The sequence below is a fragment of the Choloepus didactylus genome, chromosome X (genome assembly GCF_015220235.1).
Source record: "Choloepus didactylus isolate mChoDid1 chromosome X, mChoDid1.pri, whole genome shotgun sequence".
Lineage (NCBI taxonomy): Eukaryota > Metazoa > Chordata > Mammalia > Pilosa > Megalonychidae > Choloepus > Choloepus didactylus.
In genome coordinates this window covers 48,247,404-48,266,257 of record NC_051334.1, presented here as the reverse complement: position 1 = coordinate 48,266,257, position 18,854 = coordinate 48,247,404, and the positions used below count along the sequence as shown (strand labels likewise).

At 46.3% G+C, this 18,854-nt stretch overlaps 1 pseudogene; it reads right to left on the bottom strand.

Moving 5' to 3' along the window:
* Positions 1-12,756: 12,756 nt before the first annotated feature.
* Positions 12,757-13,867, bottom strand: LOC119523459 (annotated as a pseudogene).
* Between the last annotated feature and the right edge of the window lie 4,987 nt (positions 13,868-18,854).

Sequence of the window (18,854 nt, the reverse complement as noted above, 5' to 3'; positions counted from 1 at the left end):
AACGTGGTTTCCTTTTTTCATTAAAGAACGCTGCTCTCAGATAGAGAGTGGGAGCCATTATCTTTTTCTTCTTTTCTGCTGGCTCCCACCTGCTTTCTTCCTCTAATAAATCTTAAACTTTATATTTAAACTTTGACTCGCTGTGTTGTGTGGATTCCTGAATGGCTCCGGACCTAACAACCACCTCCTTACTTTGTTCAATGGTGCTACAGACTACAAGATTGACAGTATTTTTCAGAAAAGACAGAACTTTTATTTAAATAAAATCACTTTATTTCATATAGAAATGACATGGACTAAAAAGGACAATACCATAAAAGAGAGAAAATGTCTCCTACTATAGGAAATTTGCTTCACTAAGACCATGGTGAATAAGGCTATTTACCTTACTCAACGTTTCATTCTATGGTGTATTTTCAGCCCTGAGATTCAGCAGCAAACCCAGTACTCCTGTTTATGTAGGTAGCTACTTGGTTTATAATTTAGAAACTAGTATATATTTATAGTATCTGTGTCCAGTTTTTTTTTTTTTAAGATTTAACATTGATTCTGAATTTTTAATAGGCCCTTTTGGGGCAGCAAAAACAGCCCTTATGAACAATCAGCAACTGATTTAAATGGTGACTGTGTAATATTTTAACTATCCTTTAGGAAAAAAGTATCTTTTACAAATTAGCATTAGTGTAGACTTCCACCGCTTTCAGTTAACAGGAGAAAAAAGGAACCAAGAATTCAACCATGTGGTCCAAATAATAGTACTCTGAAATTACATAAAAGGGAATTTATGTATGAAGCCACTTGACTGAAGACCTTTTTTATATGTATATAAACAGATAATTTTGACAGTTCATTCCAAGGTCTTTTTCCTAAAATGAGGATTGGCAGCTTAAATGCCTGTTACAAGTCACTTTCTTACAAACTTTTTTTTTCATAAAATTTGAGGTTATTCTCTTTCCCTTATGAAAAACTGACTGTACCTTCAAGACACTAACAATGAATGAGTACATGTGAAGAGCCACCTCTAACTCAAGAGGTACACTCATGGGTATTGCAGGGAAATTTTAACTAACATTTGAAAAGTACTAGTGTGATTTTAAGAAAGTTTTCAAACTTAAGAATTTTGCCAACACATCTATCGAAGAGGGATGAGTACTTTTGAAATATGTAATATAAATGTGTAAGGAAACAAATGGCATCATCAGGTTTTACTGTGAGCTACAAACCTTACCCCAGCCAGAAACCTTCGTATATAAGATGGTAGGAAAGATATTCCTTATTTAGGCAAGTAAGGTTCTCATTTAACCTGCAAATCAAAAAGATTACTCTTACCTTGCTTTACAAAAAATTACTCTTTAATTAGTGTAAAAATTCAAATTCAAGCCTTACCCAATGTTTATTGCCCTTCCTTGCAGGTCTAAATGCTAGACCTAGAGACTGTGGCAACTATCTCTCATTGATGTTCCAAAAGGCGAAGAGCTCCTGCTAGAGTTTCTTTGATATTTCAGTTGTAATAAGCAACTAGCCTTTGGAAAGGTGCTCACTATCACCATAGTATATTATGCCTTCGCTTCTCTGTAGTTGAAGCTCTTGCTGCTGCCTTGTCATTCTTTATTATGCTGACTTGTCCATACTCAAAAGGCAGCTGAAGTCCTGTCTTAGGGAGTTTCCTTTGATCCACATTGTGCTTAGAAAGCACATCTTAGGTCCTTTAAAGCTGGTTGCGGGACACTGATTACGTGCTTCGACTTGGCGGGCCTGGGCCAGGGGACCGGATCCGCCCCTGGGGAGGGTGGTGGGCACGGGCGACAGCGCCCTCCACAGCCCCCCGGGCCTGGGAAAGTGAGGCCGGAGGCAGGCCCCATTTCCTCACCCAAAATACCACCGTTAGGGGAGGCTTGCCGGAGGGAACCGCCTTTTCCCCACCCCCTTGTCCTGCTCGGACACTCCTCGTTGCCAGAGCAACTCCCCCACCTCTAGTGAGCATGCTCAGTTACCGGAACAACTCCCGCCCCCTGTCTATCAACCTCTGCACCCTCTCTGAACCAATCCAAGCCTTTGACCTCTACAGCTACCCCGCCCCCTAATCACCCAATATAAGCTGGTGCTCTCCCCTAATAAAGCTCTCTCGCTCTCTTGGTTTCCCACACCCTCAAAGAACCGTGTCCCGCCTGCTCCTTCTCGCCGCCCTCCTTGCACGCCTCCGCCGGGGACTAGGGCCCAGTCCCCCGCCTCGCCCTCGCCTCCGGGAAAGAGCCCCCGCCGCCGGTACCCTCAGAGCAGCGCCGAGAGCCGAGGGTTCAGCAACCGGCTGCCCCCCCCCCCACAAAGCAGCAAACGCGACCGCAACTGGTGCCCCGTGTGAGGACTTCTCCACACGACGGTTTAGCAGGTCGCCCGCTCGCCCGGACGCCTCTCCAGCTTCCCTTCTCCTCGCCTGCAAGGTAAGGGCCGCCTCTCCTTCGCCGCTCCCGGAGCCGCTTTTCCCTCGCCGCTCCGCGTTAGGGGCCGCCTCTCCCTCGCCGCTCCGCGTTAGGGGCCGCCTCTCCCTCGCCGCTCCGGAGCCGCTCCTCCCTTCCCCAATTATCCCGGCTGCCTCTCCTTCTTTTCTTCTATAACCCCCATTCTTCCTAACGCTCTCCCTCTTCCCCTCCATTACTTTGCTGTCCTCCTTTCTGTCTTTCTCTCTTTGTTTGGCGCCCTGTACCTCTTTGCAACCGCCCCCCCAGACTGCTCCAAAATGGCGAACTTCCTCCTTCTTCTACTGAGGGGAGGAAGTGCTCTAGTGATGACGTCAGCCCTAAGCTGGGCCGGAAACTGCATGCGCTTTACCCCGCCCTTTCACAGGGCGGAGTTAGTCCGCCATCTTATGCCTTAGACCCCGCCCTTTCACAGGGCGGAGCTAGTCCGCCATCTTATGCCTTAGACCCCGCCCTTTCACAGGGCGGAGCTAGTCCGCCATCTTATGCCTTGGACCCCGCCCTTTCACAGGGCGGAGCTAGTCCGCCATCTTGTGCCTTGGACCCTGCCCTTTCACAGGGCGGGGCTGGTCCACCATCTTGTGTCTTAGCCACGCCCACTGCGCCGCCATCTTGCGACGCTTGGGGCCTCCCACTTCCACCTCCCCCTTCGACAAGCTCCCCCTCGGAGCCGCTACCGGCAGCTGCCGCCGCTCCTCCCACCCTGCCGACTAACAACCCCTGGCTGCCTTCTACACTTCAAGGCAGCCCTTGGGGCAACGCTCCCCCTACCCCCACTCCCGCGCCAGGCCCTCTGCAAGTGCGTCCTCCTTTCTCTCGTGCTTTTCGCTGCTTTCCTCTTAACTTTGCCCCCACCCCACAGAAGCCGCATGACTGGTATCCCATTGACTCAGATACTATCAAGCAGCTTCGCAGGGCCGTCAAGGAGGACGGGTTAGGTAGCCCATACGCTTCTCAAATACTGCAGGATCTCGGCATGGATTTTTGCATCCCCCAAGACTGGGCCTCGCTTGCCCGTTCAATTTTTAACCCCGGTCAGTTTGTTGATTGGCGTGCTCACTACCAGGCAGAGGCAGCTAAGCAAAGTGAGCAAGACGCAGCCATTGGAGTCTATCATCCCCCCGAAGCCTATTTGGGCACGGGAGCGTTTCTAAATGCGGCTGCTTATATTCATGCCCCTGCTACCTTCTGGACTGTCCTCAGAGGCATCGCCTTACGTGCGTTTGCCAACTGCTCTGCCCGTCGACCTGACAACTTTACCAAGCTCCTCCAGGAGCCAAACGAACCTTTCGCCACCTTCGTTTCCAGGGTTGAAGAAGCCTGTGCTAGAAAAGTTAGCAACCCCCAAGCACAGCTAGCTCTCACCCGGGAACTCATTCTAGAAGGGGCTAACCCCCCCTGTAAGCAAGCCATTCTCCCCTTGCGGGAAAAAACTCTGAATGATTGGGTTCTCGCCTGCAGCACCTTTGACCCAGCTGCTGCGTCCCTAGCCCAGGCTGTTTCTGGCGCTGTCACTGCCGCCTTAGCCGCCACCACTGGTTGTTTTAAGTGCGGGCAGAGCGGTCATTTTGCCCGGGAGTGCCCCAATGCGGAGGTCAAACGCCCGCCTTTCAGGCAACGCAATGGGCGCCCCCCTCCCACTCCCTGCCCACGCTGCCAGCGTGGCTATCACTGGGCACGCGATTGCAAGGGCAGCCACAGAGATCTTAGCAAGGATAGCTTAAAAAACCTCTGCTATCCATGGTGCCCTGACGGCAGCCAGCGCCAGGGCACTGAGCACGCTTTAAACTCCAAGCGGGGCAAGCCTCAGCCCCGCCCCTAAGAGGCAGCGTGCCGGCCGGTTCTAATACAACCAATCATTTCACTGGCAGTAAAACGCTTCTCTGGACAGTCCCTATCACTCCAGAGAAGCCTACTCGTAAATTAAGACTATTACCCCGTCCGCTCCCCAGCTGGACATACCGGATCGGGTCACTATCACTGAGCTCCAACAGCTCTGTGGCCAAATCAATTGGCTCCGCTCTGCGTTGCCAATCACCACCGCGCAGCTCCAACCACTTTTTATGCTGCTAAGTGTCCCTGAAACCCCGCCGTTAGCAATCTCTCGGCGCATTAAGCTCACCCAGGAGGCAAAGGAAGCCATTGCCGCTATTAACAGGGCGCTTGCTGCCTGTTGTCTCAACAGGTTTAGCACTAAAGAGGGCAATCTTACAGCACTCATCCTTCCTACGCCCGGCACACCCATGGGCTGCCTGTGGCAAGAAGGCCCTCTGCTTTGGGTACACCCTGCTAAGAGCCGGCTTAGAAAAATTTGCCCCGCAGTGCGGCTTTGGATCAGCCTAGCTTCAGATCTAGTCACTCTGGCTGTTCATGTATTTGGAGAGCCGCCGGAAAAAATTATCTGGCCCCTGGACGCAGGCCAAACTCGCCTGCTTATACGTGATAACCCAGACATGCAAATCCTCTTAGAAGGATTTCAGGGGGAATTCAGCTGTCATTATCCTAGCCATCGACTGTTACAGGGGCTCGCCAAGCTTCCCTTCCGCAGCCCCTTCCATCCTTTCCCCTCCTCTGCACCCATCCCGGGTGCCACTACCGTCTTCACTGACGCCTCCAAAACCCGTTTTGCCTTCCTCTCTTATTCCCAGAACCACCCTGAACCCCGCCTATTCAGTTATGTTAACCTTCATTCAGTCCAAGTGGGGGAAATTCTGGCAGTGTCATACGCGCTAAACGCCCACTGCAACCACCCAGTAAACATTTTCACAGACAGCCTCTACACGTATCAGGTCTGCCGAGTCCTCGCGTTTTCCACCTTTTTCCCGGGAGACTCGGCCATTGATAAAACGCTTTCTGACCTCAGAAGCATCCTGGAGCATCGACAGGATCCTTGGTTCATTAGCCACATTCGTAGTCACTCAGGCCTTCCGGGGCCCCTGGCTAATGGCAATAGTATAGTAGACCAAGCGGTCTCAGCTCAGACTACCCAAGCTATGCTAACCCACACGGCAGCCCCTCCGGGGGATGCTGTTAACCAGGCCAAGTTATTGCATTCCAGGTTTCACTTTTCGGCTACGTCGTTACATCATTTATGTGGCCTCCCCCTAGATACCTGTAAACATCTTGTCCGCAATTGTGCAACTTGTGCGCCCTTCACGCCGCTTGGCCCCCTGCAACCTCAGGGAGTCAACCCACGAAGCCTAAAACCCAATTCTAGATGGCAAATGGATGTAACTCACGTTCCGTCCTTTGAACGCCTCAAATATGTGCATGTAATAATTGACACCTTCTCAGCCATGTGTTATGCAGTCCCCCTTGCCGGGGAAACGGCCAAGCACTGTATCAAGGCCCTAAGACAAGGAATTCTCTTCATGGGAGTCCCCTGGGACCTAAAAACGGACAATGGGCCTGCCTATCGCAGTGCCTCCTTTGCGGCCTTTCTTCAGTTATATAACATCACCCATCATTTCGGCATCCCCTATAATCCTCAGGGGCAAGCCATTGTGGAAGCAGTCCATCGCCGCTTAAAAACACAAATTGAAAAAGAAAGGGCTATGCTCCCCCAGGCAACTCCAGGGGACCTTATCATAGCAGCCCTTATTCACCTTAATCTACTCACATTCAATAAGGATGGACTTTCGCCCCTACATAAACATTGGGGGCCCTCATATAGGCCCACCCAGGCCCCGATGGTCTACTGGAAGGACCCAGAGAATAATGCCTGGAAGGGTCCCTCCCCACTCCTCGCCCAGGGGCGCGGGTTTGCTTGTGTTTTTCCAGATGATGCAGCACAACCAATCTGGATCCCAGGAAGGGCAATCCGGCCCGCCACCAGCAACCAAGCGTCTAACGAGACGAGAACGCCGTCATCTCCGCAGCCTGGTGCACCAGATGACAACAGTACACCTGAGCCTGGACCCCAGCCCGAGTGAGACCCCAGAGAAAATAGAGATCAGAGAAATTATACGCCTCTATAGGCAGGCGAAAGCCAGCCCCCTGCACCTCCACAACCCTCACCCTAGTATTGCTTCCCTTCTTACAATTATGTTGGCTCTCGCCTCTTCTACCCAGGCTGTCCTTCAGCCCCACAACCCCCACCAGCCTTGGAAATGGACGCTTGTGCGTTGGGAGGATTCAAAAATTGTCTTTTGCAATATCACTGCACAACCCCCCTCCTTTTCTTTTAATGCCTCTGAATTGTTTCTTCCCGGAACCTTTGCCCCCGCCTATAGCGATTCTGGTAGTTCTAGAAGGGGAGGCCGAGTTGGAGTACGCAGTAACAAAAATCTAGACCAGTATTACATGTGCCCATCCTCAAATCCTGGAAAATCGTACTGCAATTCCCCCAACGAGTACTACTGTGCATATTGGGGGTGTGAAACATTAGCCACTAATTGGAAGCCTCCTGTTCCCGATCAATACCTTACCTTAAAGTGGGCCCCTACAGGGTGCAAACTCCCTACAGTTAACTGGCTCGGTCAAGAAAGCGAGGGATCCTGCACACATCTTAATCTTACAGTGCAGCTCCCCACTGATCCCTCCTGGTTACTCGGTCGAACTTGGGGCTTCAGAATCTATGAGAAAGGAGCCGACCGAGGATCACTTATTCTCATAAAAAAGGAGGCTGTAAGCCAGCCATGCCAAAATACTGCAATAGAAACACCCTCTGGCATTGGTCCCAACAAAGTCATTAACCCTCTTTTCCCACAGCCCTCCAGCCGCACCTCAGCTGCAAACAACGCATCGCCAACCCCACCACCCCGACCTCCTCTACCCCCCTCTCGCTACTCCTCTCCCCTCCTCAACCTTATCCAAGCGGCCTTCACCTCAGTGAATTCCTCCAGCCCTAATCTTACCTCCTCTTGCTGGCTTTGCCTCTCCACCTCCTTCCCCCTGTATGAGCCAATTGCCTCCAACCTCTCCTTTTCAGAAAACACAGAGGACAGCCCTTCGGAATGCAATTGGAATACCTCTGCCGTCCCCCTAACCTTTCATTCAGTCTCCTTTACAGGAAAGTGCATCCGCCCTCGCTCGAGTAACTCTCCCAGCCTCACAGCTTGTGCCAACTACTCCTCTCCCAGCAGCTCTGCCAAGTTTCTTATTCCCCACAACTCCTCCCAATGGCTCTGCTCCTCTACAGGACTTACCCCCTGCCTTAATGTACAAACCCTCAATACAACTCATGAAACTTGCCTCTTGATTGTTCTCATCCCTAGGGTCCTATACCACAGTGAGGAAGACTTCTTCCTCCGCCTGGAAACAACTGCAGCTCCTGCCCCACTGCAAAAGCGAGAGCCCATCACCGTTCTCACAATTGCCTCCCTCCTAGGTCTTGCAGGCGCTGGCACCGGAATCGCTGCATTAGCCAGTCAAAGCTCCGCCCTAACTCACCTCCGGGCGGCTGTTGACGAGGACATTCGTCACCTACAAGACGCTATTTCCCATCTTAAAAATTCTGTCAATTCCCTCTCTGAGGTAGTGCTCCAAAACCGCCGAGGTCTCGACCTTCTCCTTCTCAAAGAAGGAGGCCTCTGCGCCGCCCTAGGAGAAGAGTGCTGTGTATATGCCAATTCCACAGGTCTCGCCGAGGACAGCCTAAAAAAGGTCCGAGAGGGACTGGAACAACGTAAAAGAGACCGTGAAGCCACCAACTATTGGTCCCACATCTTTACTCCCCTCCTTCCTTACCTTCTCCCTCTCCTCGGCCCCCTACTAATGATCATTCTAGCTCTCACCCTAGGGCCCTGCATTATCCGCAGAATCGTCCAACTTGTAAGGAAACAAACGGATGCTATTTTTTCCTCGTTCGTGCAAGTTCAGTACCAGCGACTCGCCACCTCTGACGCTGCCTACTCCAAAATGACAACCAACCCTCAGCGACCTCGCCGCCACCGGTCAACCCGTCGACCGCGAGGCCCTTCTCAATCGCCTGAACCTCGTATCAACCCCGAGCTCCAGCTTCTCTAAACTTTCGCCCAGCCCGCTACCAGCAAGGCCCTTGTCGAGCGCCCGGGCGCCACACCAACGCTGAGCTCCAGCCTTGCTGAGCCACCGTCTACCCCTTTTTCCCCTCCCCAACCGTCCCCTTCCCTCATCCCTTGGCGGACCTCTCCGGTAAGCTTCTCCCTTTAATTTGAAAAGAAGGGGGAAATGCGGGACACTGATTACGTGCTTCGACTTGGCGGGCCTGGGCCAGGGGACCGGATCCGCCCCTGGGGAGGGTGGTGGGCACGGGCGACAGCGCCCTCCACAGCCCCCCGGGCCTGGGAAAGTGAGGCCGGAGGCAGGCCCCATTTCCTCACCCAAAATACCACCGTTAGGGGAGGCTTGCCGGAGGGAACCGCCTTTTCCCCACCCCCTTGTCCTGCTCGGACACTCCTCGTTGCCAGAGCAACTCCCCCACCTCTAGTGAGCATGCTCAGTTACCGGAACAACTCCCGCCCCCTGTCTATCAACCTCTGCACCCTCTCTGAACCAATCCAAGCCTTTGACCTCTACAGCTACCCCGCCCCCTAATCACCCAATATAAGCTGGTGCTCTCCCCTAATAAAGCTCTCTCTCGCTCTCTTGGTTTCCCACACCCTCAAAGAACCGTGTCCCGCCTGCTCCTTCTCGCCGCCCTCCTTGCACGCCTCCGCCGGGGACTAGGGCCCAGTCCCCCGCCTCGCCCTCGCCTCCGGGAAAGAGCCCCCGCCGCCGGTACCCTCAGAGCAGCGCCGAGAGCCGAGGGTTCAGCAACCGGCTGCCCCCCCCCCCACAAAGCAGCAAACGCGACCGCAGCTGGTTAAATCACTCTCCTCATGGCTTACTTTTCCACACTGTTCACAAGAAAGAAGCTAATAACACGACTTATAAACAGGTCATATACAGTCTTCACCTGCTTATAGGTTGCAAACATCAACTTACTGGTAATATTTTCACTATTAAACTAATTCCAGAACATAGAAAGTTTGTTAACAGTACAGTTAACCTCATATGCCTTTAAAGGATACTGTCAAGGTTGTGTCAAACAAATTCACAAACATAAAAACAGGAAATGTTAGTCTCTTTGCTCATTCTTTCAGCCTTTATTATATGAATAAAAGAACTTGAGACATTCAGCTCAATTTTAATAAAATGCTTCCCAAGCATTACTTTGATCAAGTACCCAGGTTTAAGTTATGAATATTGACAGTGTCCATTTACATAACCACACTCAAAGTTAAGGACTTAACCATTCTCTAATATTAGCCTATTTTCTATGCTGCTTATTCATATATGCCCATTAACAAATGGAATGCTGTCTGTTACAGTTATTGATTTTGTGAGTGTTTTCTGGAAAACTTCAGTTTATCTGTGAAGACCAATTTCCTTGCTGGCATTGCATGCATCCAAATATTAATAATGCACAGAGGCACAGCATTAGAGCAACAAGATAGAGCATATTCAAACACTAGGACAGCCCATTCCCCTTTTTATTGCTTGTTTTTGCTTAGTACTTCTTAAAACAAAAAGAATCTTTGAATTCAATGTTCAACTGCCAAAGAAAAAATAACAGCAGGGCACATACTTAGGGCTCAAATCAAATTACAAGCACTAGCTGGCGCAAAACAGTAGACATTGGTTTTCATATATGATTACTGTCATCTGAAAGTCTTCTCAACCAGGGTCTTGCAAACAAACTGATGATCCATACTGTGCTGGTTTGAATGTATTATGTCCCCCAGAAAAAGCCATATTCTTTGATGCAGTCTTGTGGGGCAGACATTTTGGTGCTGATTAGATTTGCATGGAAATGTGCCCCACCCAACTGTAGGTGATAACTCTAATGAGATAATTTCCATGGAGGCGTGGCCCCACCCATTCAGGATGGGCCTTGATCAGTGGAGCCATATAAATGAGCTGACAGGCAGAGGGAATTCAGTGCAGCTGTGAGTGACATTTTGAAGAGGAGCTACAGCCAACAGGGACTCTTTGAAGAATGCACAGAAGCTGAGAGAGTAGCTGCAGATGAGAGACAGTTTGAAGATGGTTGTTGAAAGCAGATTCTTGCTCCAGAGAAGCTAAGAGAGGACAAATACCCCAAGTGCAACTAAGAATGACATTTTTGAGGAACTGCAGCCTAGAGAGGAACATCCTGGAAGGAAGCCATTTTGAAACCAGAACTTTGGAGCAGATGCCAGCCATGTACCTTCCCAGCTAACAGGTTTTCCAGACACCATTGGCCATCCTCCAGTGAAGGTATTCGATTGCTGATGTGTTACCTTGGACGCTTTATGGCGTTAAGACTGTAACTGTGTAACCAAATAAACCCCCTTTATAAAAGCCAGTCCATTTCTAGTGTTTTGCATCTGGGCAGCATTAGCAAACTAGAACACATACCAACGTAATTTAGGTTGAAACATACACATGGAATAACAGTGTGGCAACCTGTGGCCTGAGCAAAACAGGCCTGCAGATCTCTGGTGCACAGCAGTCTGCATGACCTAGGCAGCTAAATGTTTAACCTATTGTCTTTTTAAGCCAGTAAAGAAAAAAAAGGGTAAATTGATCTTAAAATGTAACTTTATGCAAGCAAGCAGGAGGTGAGAGGCTCTTAGTCTCACAAAAAGAGCAAAATGTAATTGTTCAAGTGCTATTCTAGTCCTTCCTGCACCACCTCTCAGGTCAGAATGACCTGTTCCTGCATCTATGCTCCCCCCACCCTTAGGAGGGCCTTTGTCTTAAACCCTTATAAAAGCCTTTCTGCCCGTTTTGCTTTACTTGGTTGTCTTCCCTGCAAATACAATGCCTGCTCAGCCTGAGAGAGCTGTTGTGATCTCTCCACGACTTCTCACCCTGTAAGTAAGCCCTGAATAAATGTTCATATATCAGAAAATGCTTGTTTTCTTCTTTGGCCTTTGGCCTGGCATGGCCCTCATGGCCTGCAACAAACAGTGTGTTCTTTGGGAATTAAAGTGAAAGTAAGAATTCCGACAATCCAGCATTCAATTCAGGCCTTTGGGTTGTGAGAAGCTTGTACTAAGCAACTATGCTACATTTCTGCTGCATTAAATTATTTTGAATGATTATACCTAGACTATCCTTGGTTTTATCCAGCAAAATGCACAGAGTGCCAACAGGAAAACATGCCAGCAAGGTTCAACAATGCATGATTTTTATTTTCTTGCTCTGAGAGCTTGTATCAATTTTAAAAAAATTAAACCAAGGAAAACAACTGAAGATTTATGGGCCTCTTGTGCTTTAGAAAGGAAAACAAAGGTAGCCACTAGGTAGCAAATAAGCTTGAATACAGCAGGCTTAGCGGTCCTGTATTTTGGTAAGTTTTGAAGAATTATTTTTAAAGTAATAAGAAAGGAAAAAACCCCACTACCCCATTTTAGAATTTAAGCACAGGGCAGGGGGCCTTCCTTACACTCAAATAATACTCTGGCAGCAGTTCAAGTGTGACCAAGGTAAAGAGAAAGGAGATTTTCTAAATACAACTAGGACTTTTAGCAAAGCTAACACACTAAAATGATTATGACATTTTTTAAAAAAGAAAATGCACAAAAAACAAATAGGAATTTTGAGATTTTTAATTTGAAGGTAAATCTTAATGCTATTAAATTCACAAATACGCTAATTTAAATACCCAATCCTAGTTGTTATCTAAAACACACATTGCAAACATACAAGTTATCTGTTCTCTCCACATGTCAGTGCCCATTCGTATGGTTTGGAAATCGGGAGAATCGATTCCCCTTAAACTGCAAGTCAGCAGGTGTTTCTTTACAGTTAACTTTAGCAAAATTCATACAAAATAATAATTAAAAATGATCTTCACTTGTTAGCTCACAAGGAAACACTTTCAAAACTGCATTTTGTTAAGTTTCTGTACTAAAATGTAGAAAAACTGAATTATACAAATATTGAAAAGTTAAAAATTCCTTAATTTTTTATTCCTGGTAACACTACCATAATTTCCAGGGCAATATAACTGATGTAATGAAAAGAAAAATAAAAAGACAAAGCTACAAGAGATAAAAGACTTCAGGAATGTACATCTAATTGACACTACATTGCATTAATCAGTAGCTGTACTTTTTGCAAACTGTGGCTATGACAGCTCCTGAACAAGAAGGGTTTCCTGTTTAAGCTGCAGTAACTTTTCTGACTATGGATCATCATACCTTCTGTGGCAGATTTTTACAGTTCCTCTAATGCATTTGGGACGACTGTCTCAAAGTAACCTGCAGCTTTCCTGACAACTCCTCGCTCTCTCTCCTGCTAAGAACTGTAGCCATTTTCTACTGAGTTTTTAGAACCTTCTGTTACCATATCCACCACTTCCACCACCAGATCCATAACCACCACCATAGGGAATGCCCAAGCTTCTTCCACCAAAACTGCCCCTTTCATGGGTCCATAATTTGATTGCTGCTGTCCACTATAATTTCCAAAATCATTATAGTTCCCACCACCACCATAGTTACTACTGCCAAATTTCCTCCTTCATTGTAACCATGATATCCACCCCCACCACCACCATATCTGCCACCTTGGTTTCCATATTCTGGTTCACCACCACCATAGCCCCCTCTACTACTATAACCAGGACCACCACCATAGTTGCCACCATCACCTCCAAATCCATTATAACCACCATCACCTCCTCCATAACTATCTCAGCTGCCACCTCCACCATAGCCTCCTCTTCCTCCAAAGTTTCCACCATGGCCAAAGTTCCCTCCACCACTTCCAAAGTTCCCTCCACGGCCCATAAAGTTGCCAGATCCACCTCCACGACCTCTTTGTGATCTAGCAGACTGCATCTCTTGTTTAGAAAGGGCCTTTCTCACTTCACAATTATGCCCATTAGTAGTGTGGTATTTCTGAAAACAATTTTATCTACTGTATCATGATCATTGAAAGTTACAAAAGCAAATCCTATCTTCCACAACTTCTGTGGTTTCAATCTTGCCATACTTTTCAAAGTAGTCTCTCAAATTATATTCTTCTGTATCTTCTTTAATACCACCAACAAAAATTTTCTAGACTGTTAGATGGGCACCAGGCTTTACAGAATCCTCTCTAGAAACAGCTATCATTGGTTCAACTACATGCCCATCAACCTTGTGTGGTCAAGCACACATTGCTGCATCCACCTCTTCAACACAAGAGTAAGTCACAAAACCAAAGTTTCTGGAACATTTTGTTTGGGGGTCTCTCATCACCACACAATCTGTGAGTGTGCTCCATTTCTCAAAATGTTCTTTTAAACTATCATCCATAGTTTCAAAGCTCAAACCACCAACAAACAGTTTTCTCAACTGTTCTGGTTCCTTTGGATCATGGCCCTCCTCCCCCTGGTGGCAGCGGCGGTGGCCAGAGTCAGGCTGGGGGTGACCAGGTGGCAGTTTTACCTCCATTTTGAGCTCAGTTCACTTTTATTCATTATTTTTTCTTTCTGCTCCTCAGACTGGATAATTTTAGATGTTCTATATTCAAGTTTACTGATTTTTTCTTCTGCCAGTTCAAATCTGCTGATGAACCCCTCTAGGGAATTTTCAATTCAGTTATTATACTTTTCAGCTCCTTTCACAGATTTGCAGATTAACTCTGTGAAGATGCTTCCCTTCAGAGCTTAGCCAGTTTTACAGTGAGCCTAAAGAACAGCCTGAGGCAAAATCATAGGGCCTCCTCCAGGCTTTTCTGAGCATGCATCTTGTCCTGGGCATGTGCATGTAGCATTATGGATGCTTTGAATGTCCCTCTGCTCCCAGGAAACTTGAAATCTTTCCTCCCAGTCCCTGGTACTTTATTTTTTTGTCTTAAAGCCCTAGGCAGCTGCAGTTTGATTGTTTTCTTACAGCATTTTAGTTGCTCTGTGAGCCACTTCTCCATCCAGAGGAAGCTCTGGAAACAGGAAAATAGAGACAAGTGTTCTGGTCCAGTCCTCTGGGTTACCACCAAAACTGGTAAAGACATATATGTATCCTGATTTGCATGTAACAATTATTCTTCTCCCTCCAGAACTGGGACCAGGGACACATACTGAGAACATGGGCTAGCTCTGCTCTGAGTGGGGAAGGGGTGAGGGAAGGGCCAGAAAAGATGCCATGTTTTCCTGCCATTTTTAGTTATCTTTTTCTTGATTCAGTGCTCACCTAGTTACTGTGACACTTTAAATGTTTTCTGGAGCTCTGAGAAAGAGGTTCTGCTAGTTTTTGCTGGTTGCTCAAAAATTCTGTGGAGCATCCAAAGTAATTTGGGCAGAGAATAAAAATACATATTCACCAACCCCCTGCTGAGGAGCTGGTGGAGGATGCAGAGGTGTTGGACTTCCTCACCTGGATTGTTGCTGATATTCTCACAAACATTGGGGACTGACAGTTTGCCATGCTGAGCCCTCTGTCTTGGGGCTTGCCCCTATGAAGCTTGTTACTGCAAAGGAGAGGCTAAACCTGCTTATAATTGTGCCTAAGAGTCTTCCCCTGAGTACCTCTTTTTTGCTCAGATGTGGCCCTCTCTCTCTCTCTAACTGAACCACCTTGGCAGGTGAACTCACTGCCCTCCCCTCTGTGTGGGACCTGACTCCCAGGGGTGTAAATCTCCCTGGCAATGCAGGATATGACTCCTGGGGATGAATCTGGACCTGGCATCATGGGATTGAGAACATCTTCTTGACCAAAAGGGGGATGCAAAATGAAACAAAATAAAGCTTCAGTGGCTGAGAGATTTCAAGTGGAATCAAGAGGTCACTCTGGTGGACATTCTTACTCACTATATAGATAACACTTTTTAGGTTTTAATATATTGGAATAGCAAGAAGTAAATACCTGAAAATACCAAACTCCAACCCAGTAGCCTTGACTCTTGAAGATGATTGTATAACAATGTAGATTACAAGGGATGACAGTGTGATTGTGAAAACTTTGTGGATTGCACTCCCTTATCCAGTGTATGGATGGAAGAGTAGATAAATAGGGACAAAAACTAAATGAAAAATAGGGTGGGATGGGAAGGATGATTTGGGTGTTCTTTTTTATTATTTTTATTTTTTATTCTTATTCTGATTCTTCCTGGTATGAGGAAAACGTTCAAAAATAGATTGGGGTGATGAATGCACAACTATATGATGGTACTGTGAACAGTTGATTGTACACCATGGATGATTGTATGTTATGTGAATATATCTCAATAAAACTGAATTTTTAAAAATTCCGTGGGGGATGAAATCCTGGAGCATCTCACTGCTATCTTGCTTACATCACTCTCAAATTCTTCTTGAACATGCTTTGGTAGTTTGCATCTTGAAGGAATTTGTTCATATACATTGTCAAATTTACTGGCATAAGTTTGTTCACAATATTCCTTTATACCCTTTTAATATATGTAGAATCGGGTACAATGTCATCTCTTTCATTCCCAATATTGTTAATTTCTGCTTTTCTTCTTGATCAGTTTGACTAGAGGATTATCAATTTTATTTAATCTTCTTAGAGAACTAGCTTTTGGTTTTATTGATTTTCTCTTCTTCTGTTTCACTGATTTCAACTCTGATTTTTATTATTTACTTTCTTTTATTTATTTTGGATTTTCTCTTCTTTTTCTAATTCTTTAATGTGTAGGTGAGGTCACTGATTTGAGACCCTTTTTCTTTTTTTAATGTAGGTGTTGATTTTCCCAAAATACTGCATTAGCATCATCCCACAAATTATAATTTCTAATTTCATTTATGAGTTCTTCTTTGATGTGTGTGTTATTTAGAAGTGTGTTGTTTGTTTTTAATAACTGAATTTTCCAGAGATGTTTCTGTTATTCATTTCTCATATAATTCCATTGTGGTCAAATAATATACTTTATTTGACTTGAATCCTTTTACATTTATTAATCCCAAAGAATTTAAAACAGCTGCACAAACACATGTCAATAGCATATACCACCATGAGACTTGAAGGATGCAAGGGTGGTGATTTCCACCGCATCTCCATCCAACTCTCCTACTTAGCAAGTTCAGAAAACAGATGGATCTTGGAGGATGACAGTGGATTATCATAAGCTTAACCAGATGTGACTCCAGTTGCAGCTGCTGTACCAGATGTGGTATCATTACTTGAGCAAATCAACAAATCCCCTGGTACCTGGCATGTAGCTATTGATCTGGAAAATGCTTTTTTTTCTCAATTTCTGTTAATAAAGACCACATGAAACAGTTTGATTTCAGCTGGCAAGGCCAGCAATGCACCTCCACTATCTTACCTCAGGGGTATATCAACTCTCCAGCCCTATGTCATAATCTTGTCTACAGGGATCTGGATTGTCTCTTCCTGTCACAAGACATCACACTGGTCCATTACATTGGTATCATGCTGGTTGGACCTAGTAAGCAAGAAGTAGGAACTACTCTAGCCTAACTGGTAAGGCATTTGCCTGTCAGATGGTGGGAGATAAATCCAACAAAAATACAGGGGCCTTCCACCTCAGTAAAATTTCTAGGTGTCCAGTGGTGTGGGGCATGTCAGGATATCCCTTCTAAGATCAAAGATAAGCTGTTGCATCTGGCCTTTCCTACAACCAAAAAAGAGGCACAATGCCTAGTTGGCTTCTTTGGATTTTGGAGACAACATATTCCTCATTCGGATGTGCTACTCTGGCCCATTTACTGAGTGACCAGAAAAGTTTCTAGTTTTGAGTAGGGACTAGAACAAAATGAGGCTCTGCAACAGGTTCAGGCTGCTGTGCAAGCTGCTCTGCCACTTGAACCATATGATCCAGCTGATCCAATGTTGCTGGAAGTGTCAGTGGCAAATAGAGATGGTGTTTGGAGCCTCTGGAAGGCCCCTATAGGAGAGGCACAGCATAGACCCTTAGGATTTTGGAGCAAAGCCCTGCCATCCTCTGCAGATAACTACTCTCCTTTTGAGAAACAGCTTTTGGCCTGCTATGGGCCTTAGTAGAGACTGAATGCTTACCCATGGGCCACCAAGTTACCATGAGACCTGAGTTGTCCATCATGAACTGGGTATTGTCTGACCCATCAAGCCATAAAGTTGGGCGTGCACAGCAGCACTCCATCATAAATTGGAAGTGGTATATATGAAATAGGGCTCAAGCAGGTCCTGAAGGCACAAGTTTCGTGAGGAAGTGGCCCAAATGCCCGTGGCCCCCACTCCTGTCACATTACCTTCTCTTTCCCAATCCACAGCTATGGTCTCTTGGGGAGTTTCTTACGATCAGTTGTCTGAGGAAGAGAAAACTCAGGCCTGGTGAAACAGACGATTCTGCATGATATGCAGGTACCACTTGAAAGTGGAGAGCTGCAGCCCTGCAACTCCTTTCTGGGATGTCCCTGAAGGACAGTGGTGGAGGGAAATCCTTCCAGTGGGCAGAAACAAAGACTATAATGGTTATGAATATTTCTTCCTTGTTATGAGGTTTGTACATGTACCTAAAGCAAATATCCTTGTTTTCTTCCCTATCTTATCCATTTATCATATGACTTAAGCTGTATTTCATGTTGCAGTATTTAAGCTATAGGTTATCAAGTTTAAGAGTGAATATTACCCAGGGACTTGTACCCTATTCTCAGGAAAGTTAGTGCATATCTGGTAAGCAGGACAGTTGAGTACTGTTAGGCAAAAATATGACTGTTATTGTTTTTATTAAGAGATTAGGTATGGTTTAAAGGGATGTGCATGGGTTCCAAGTTGACAAGGGGTGGTCTGTGATGGTTAAATTCAGGTGTCAAGTTGGCCAGTGTCCAGTTGTTTGGTCAAGCAAGCATTGGCCTGATTCTTACTCTGATATTTTGATGACTTAAATCATTAGTAGGTTGATTGCATCCATGGTTGAATACATCTACAATCAACTGAGGAGATTGCTTTTAACAATGAGAGAAGTAGCATCCAATCAGTAGAAGGCCTTAAAAGAAGTGATGATTTCAGCTGTCAGAAGGGGGAATTCCCATATTTATCTCAGCCAGCCAGCTTCTTCTGGGGAATTCATTGAAAGCCTTCATCGGACTTTTCAGCTTGCGGCCTGCCCTATGGAATTTGTACTGTCCATTCTCACAATAGCATGAGCCAATTCCTTAAAAAATTCTCATAATATTTACATAATATATACATATGTATATCTCACATTAGTTCTGTTTCCCTAGTGAACCCTGACTAAAACACCTACACACACAAATTATTGACTTGTTTAATGGCCCAGAATATGGTCTATCTTGGTAAATGGTCTGTGTGCATTTGAAAATGATGTGTATTCCGCTGTTGTTGGTTGGAGGATAAATGTTAATTAAATCTAGATGGTTGATAGTTGTGGTAGTTTGAAGCTGTTATGTACCTCAGAAAAGGCCATGTTCTTGTAACCCATTCTTGTGGGTCCAAACCTATTGGTGGGACCTTTCGA